The following is a 5,572-nucleotide window of genomic DNA, read 5'->3' as shown; positions in this document are numbered from 1 at the left end:
CTATAGTACAGCTTGAGTTCAGGGATGAAGATACCTCGTGGCAATCTGTTTTTGTATAGGATTGTTTTGGCAAATCTGGGTTTTTGTTTTTTGATATGAAGTTGAGAATTGTTCTTTAAAGGTCTGTAAAAAATGTGTTGGCATTTTTATAAGAATTGCATTGAATCTGTAGATTGCTTTTGGCAGGATGGCTGTTTTCACTACATTAATTCTACCTAATCATGAGCATGGGAGATCTTTCCATGTTCTGATTTCTTCTTAAGTTTCTTTTTTTCAGAGACTTGATGGTTTTTATTTCAAACACGTATTTTACTTGCTTGGGTAGAGTCACACCAAGGTACTTTATGTTATTATTGGCTATTGTGAATGGTGTGGTTTCCCTATTTTCTTACTCACCCTTTTTTTTTCATATACAGGAAGGCTTTTGATATATATATATATATATATTAATTTTGCATCCAGTCACTTTGCTAAAGATGTTTATCACCTGATGGAGTTCTCTGGTTGAATTTTTAGGGTCACTCATGTATGCTATCTTATCATCTGCAAATAGTGGTATTTAGATTCTTTCTTTCTGATTTTTATCTCCTTGATCTCCTTTTGTTGTCTTATTGTTCTAGCTAGGATTTCAAGTACAATGTTGAAGTGATGAGGAGGGAGTGGGCAGCCTTGCCATGTCTCTGAGTTCAGTGGGATTGATTTAAGTTTCTCTTTGTTAATTTTATGTTGGCTATAGGCTATCTGTATATCGTCTTTTCTATGTTTAGGTATGTTCCTTGTATCTCTGATCTCCCTGTGACTTCAAACATGAATGGGTATTGGATTATGTCAAATGTTTTTTCGGCATCTATGGAGATGATCATGTGGTTTTTCTCCTTTAGTTTGTTTATATGGTGGATCACATTGATGGATTTCCATATATTGAACCATACTTGCATGCCTGGAATAAAACCTACTTTGACATGTTCGAGGATATCTTTTATTTGTTCTTGGATTTGGTTTGCAAGAATTTTATTGACTATTTTTTGCATCAATGTTCTTAAGTGAGATATGTCTGAAGTTCTATTTTTTTGTTGGGTCTTTTTGAGGTTTAGGTATCAAGGTGGCTGTGGCTTCACTGAATTTTGGTAATGTTTCTTCTGTTTCTATTTTGTGGAATAGTTTGAAGAGCATTGGACTTAGCCTTTCTTTGAATGTCTGGTGGAAGTTTGCATTGAAACCATCTGACCCTGGGCTTTTTTTTTTTGGAAGGGAAGCTGTTGATGACTGCTTCTATTTATTTGGATGATATAGGACTATTCAATCTATTTACCTGATCTTGATTCAGCTTTGGTAAATGGAATCTATCAAGAAAATTGTTCATTTTCATTTAGATTTTCAAATTTTGTGGCATATAGGCTTTTGTAATAAGACCTAATGATTGTTTGGATTTACTCAATGTCTGTTATTATATCCCCATTTTCGTTTCTAATTTTGCTGATTTGTATAGTTTCTCTCTGCCTTTTAGTTATTTTTGTTAAGGGTTTGTCTACCTTGTTGATTTTCTCAAAGAACCAGCTCTTGGTCTCAGTTATTCTTTGAATTGTTTTCTTTGTTTCTCGTTCATGGATTTCAGCTCTGCATTTCATTATTTCCAACTGTTTACTCCTCTTGGGTGTTTCTGCATCTTCTTTCTCTAGGTCTTTTAGGTGTGCCCTTAATTTGCTTGTATGAGATGTCTCCAACTTCTTTCTGAAGGCATTTAGTGCTATGTACTTTGCTCTTAGCACTGTTTTCATTGTGTCCCATAAGTTTCGGTAAGTTGTGTCTTCATTTTCATTGAATTTTAGGAAGTCTCTAATTTTTTTTTTCATTTCTTGTCTAAGTTGTCATTGAGTAGAGAGTTGTTTACTTTCCATGTGTTTGTAGACTTTTTGTTATTCCTGTTTATGTTGAGGTATAGTTTTAAGCCATGGTGGTCTGATAGGATACAAGGGATTATTTCTATCTTCTTGTATCTGTGGAGGCTTACTTTGTTCTTGACTATATGGTCAATTTTGAGAACCTTACATGAGGTGCTGAAAAGAAGGTATAATTTTTTGAAATTGTTTGAAAAGTTTTGTAGACATATATTAGGTCTATTTGATTTAAGACCTCTAAGTGTCATTCTTTTTCTATTTAACTTCTATCTATGCGATTTGTCCCTTGGTGAGAGTGGACTGTTGAAGTCTCCCATTATTAAGGTGTTGGGATCAATGTGAGATATAAGCTTTAATAGTGTTTCATTTACAAATGCAGGTGCTCTCATATTTGGGGCATAGATGTTCAGAGTTGTGATGTCCTACTGGTGGAATTTTCCTTTGATGAGCATGAGGTGCCCATCCTCATCTTTTTTGATTAATTTTGGTTGAAAGTCTATTTAATTAGATATTAAGATCAAAAGTCTATTTAATTAGATATTAAGATCCCTACTCTGATTTGTTTTCTAGGTCCATATTCTTAAAAACATTTTCCAGCCCTTTACTCAGAGGTAGTGTTTACATTTGTTGCAGCAGTGTGTTTCTAGAATGGAGTAGAATGTTGGATCCTGTTTCCTCAACCATTCTGTTATTCTGAGTCTTTTTTATTAGAGAGTTGTGTCTATTGATGTTGATAGATAATAGTGACCAATGAATATTTGATTCTTCTATTATATACTTGCTGGTATTACTGTGTTTCAATGAGTTTTTGAACCTCAAAGCCTACCTTTATTTATAAACCTCACCAACAATGCCACACTTCCTTATTTTTCCAAAAATTTCTACCATCTGTGGATCAACCATTCATATATGAGCTTATAGGGGCCATTCTTTTTTATTTTAATTTTTATTTTTCATATTAATTACAGTTTATTCACTTTGTGTTCCAGGTATAGCCCTCTCTTTCATTCCTTTCCAATCCCACCTTTCCTCCCTCATCTCCTCCCATGCCTATTTCCAAGGCCCCAGATAGGAGAGGTCCTCCTCCCCTTCCATCTGACCCTAGCCTATCAGGTCTCATCAGGACTGTCTGCATTGTCTTCCTCTGTGTCCTGGTAAGGCTGCTCCCCTCCTCACCCCAAGGGGAAGTGATCAAAGAGCCAGCCACTGAGTTCACGCAGAGATAGTCCCTGTTCCTCTTACTAAGGAACCCACTTGGACAGTGGACACCAAGGGCTTCATCTGTACAGGAATTCTACGATATCTCCTTGCATGGTACTTGATTGGAGTAACAATCTCAGAAAAGACCCTTGGACCCAGATTTCTTGGTTCTGTGGCTCTCCTTGTGGTGTTCCTGTCCCCTCCAGGTCTTTCTATCTCCCCTTTTTCATAAGATTGCCTATACTCTCTCCAAAGTTTGGCTATGAGTCTCAGCATATGCTTTGATACTCTGTTAGGTAGAGTCTTTCAGAGGCCCTCTGTGGTAGTTTTCTGTCCTGTTTCCTGTTTTCACCCTCTTCCCATGTCTGTCCCATTTGCCTTTCTGGGTAGGGATTGATCATCTTACCTTGGGTCCTCCTTCTTTTTAGCTTTTTTAGGTGTACAGATAGAGACTACATCTCAAGATCTGTAGACACCAAACTGAAGAAATTGGAGAGATGATATATAGTTTCTGTTCAAGTTCAAGTCAGAATCCTCTTTAACATTTTCTTGTTATATATAGTTAATAAAAGAAATGGAGTTTATAATTTCATTAACATCATACATTGTTGGCCAAAACATATCGAGGTTTTTTATGTATATGTGCTTTTAGTTAGTAATATTAAAAATAAATATACACTAAATATTTATTTATTAGTATGTGCATATGTGCCAACATGAATTTATGTGTACCATAGGATTGCAGGTATTATGGAGACTAAAAGAAGACATTATATCATACAACTGTAGTTGCAAGCAAATGTGAGCTGTTCCGTATTAGTGATGACATCCAAAACTGAGTGATTTTAAAGAAAAAAAAAGTGCTCTTACTGTTAAAACATCTCTCCAGAACTAAATAATACTGTTAAGTCCTAAAACCACCCTACAATATAGTTATTGTTACTATGATCTCCATTGTCTAGATAGTGAAACAAAGCATAGACAGGCTTAAGGTTTACTTTTACAAAACAGAGATAAAACCACAGAAAGATTTTAATGTTTTGATTTTAATGATCAGGGCAATATTTATAACATTGTACATTGCACCAAAAGTAACTTTTTTTCCTTCTAAATCCACACATAAGAAGATAAAATTATAAGGGCAGTTAACATTAAGAACAGATTGGAGGGTGTGTGAATTCAATAGGTATTTTAGAGAAAGGGGAATTGAATTTGCTCAGTATCAGATTGGAGTGACAATGAGACGGATTGGGCTATTGATAAAGTTTTTTTTTTTTAATTCTTAATAGATTGAATACTTGTAAGGTGAAATAATTTATTTTCTGGCATTCCAAGACTGAATTCTTGATAAGATGTCCATGTACAGGGAGGCGTTAAGCTTTTAAAATTATTTCAAAATAGAAACATAATCTGGAACAGAAGAGATGTACCAAGGGAAACCATGGTTAGAATCTGGGAGAAGAAAAGTCTTATACCATATAGATATTTCTTTTTTTGTCATGGTACTGGCATTATCTAAGGTTAAATCTTCTATTTAATTTCTTCTCTTATTTCCTGAAATGTTTGCCCACCAAGATCAAAGTATAACAGTATATAATTTGATTTATATTGTAGGCAACAAACAAAAAGAGATAGCTTCCTATAAATTAGACTTTTAGTTTAGTCTAATTAATTTATGCTTATTATATTTGGTAAAAGTAAATTCTAACCCAGCACTGAATACCTTTTAGAATGATCTGTAGAACCTTAACTTTTGCATCTAGATTTATAAATCAAATATAAATAAGACCACAAAACTGACAAACTGATAAATATTTAATGTCAAATATTTATTAACCTATTTAAAGACCGGTAAGAAGCTAGATACACAGCTAGGCTGGTCAAAAGCTAGTATTTTTTTTAATTCTCTCATACATAACATTCTGACTGCATTATCCCCACTCTCCCCTTTCCACCCCAGTATCTCCTCCACAAACTCCCAACTCCCTTATGTCCACCCCACATTTGCATCCCCTCAGAGAAGCACAGACCTTCCAGGGAAATCAACTAAACCTCACATAACAAGCTACAAGACCATGCACATACCATCATACCAATGCATCATCATACCATGCATTGGATGAGACAATGCAGTGGAAGGAAACAGGACCTACCAGTAGTCAAAAGAGTCAAGGATAGAACCCACTACCACTACCAGGATTTCCACAAGAACACTAAGTTACTAAGCCACAACAAATATTCAGAGGACCTAGGTCAGACCTTTCCAGGTTCCCTGATCTCTGTGAGGCCCTATGAGTCACAGGGTGGTTCATTCTGTGGACCTTGTTCTCGTGGTGTGACAACTAACCCCTTTGACTCTACCAAGCCTTCCTTCCACTCTTCCACAGGATTCCCAGAGGTGCACCGAATATCTGACTGTCAGACTCTGCATCTGTTCCCATTAGTTTCTGGAAGAAGTGTCTCTGGTCTCTTTG

Source organism: Psammomys obesus, unplaced genomic scaffold (genome assembly GCF_907164565.1).
Source record: "Psammomys obesus unplaced genomic scaffold, mPsaObe1.curated_primary_1811, whole genome shotgun sequence".
In the NCBI taxonomy this organism is placed as follows: domain Eukaryota; kingdom Metazoa; phylum Chordata; class Mammalia; order Rodentia; family Muridae; genus Psammomys; species Psammomys obesus.
This window is presented reverse-complemented; position numbering follows the sequence as displayed.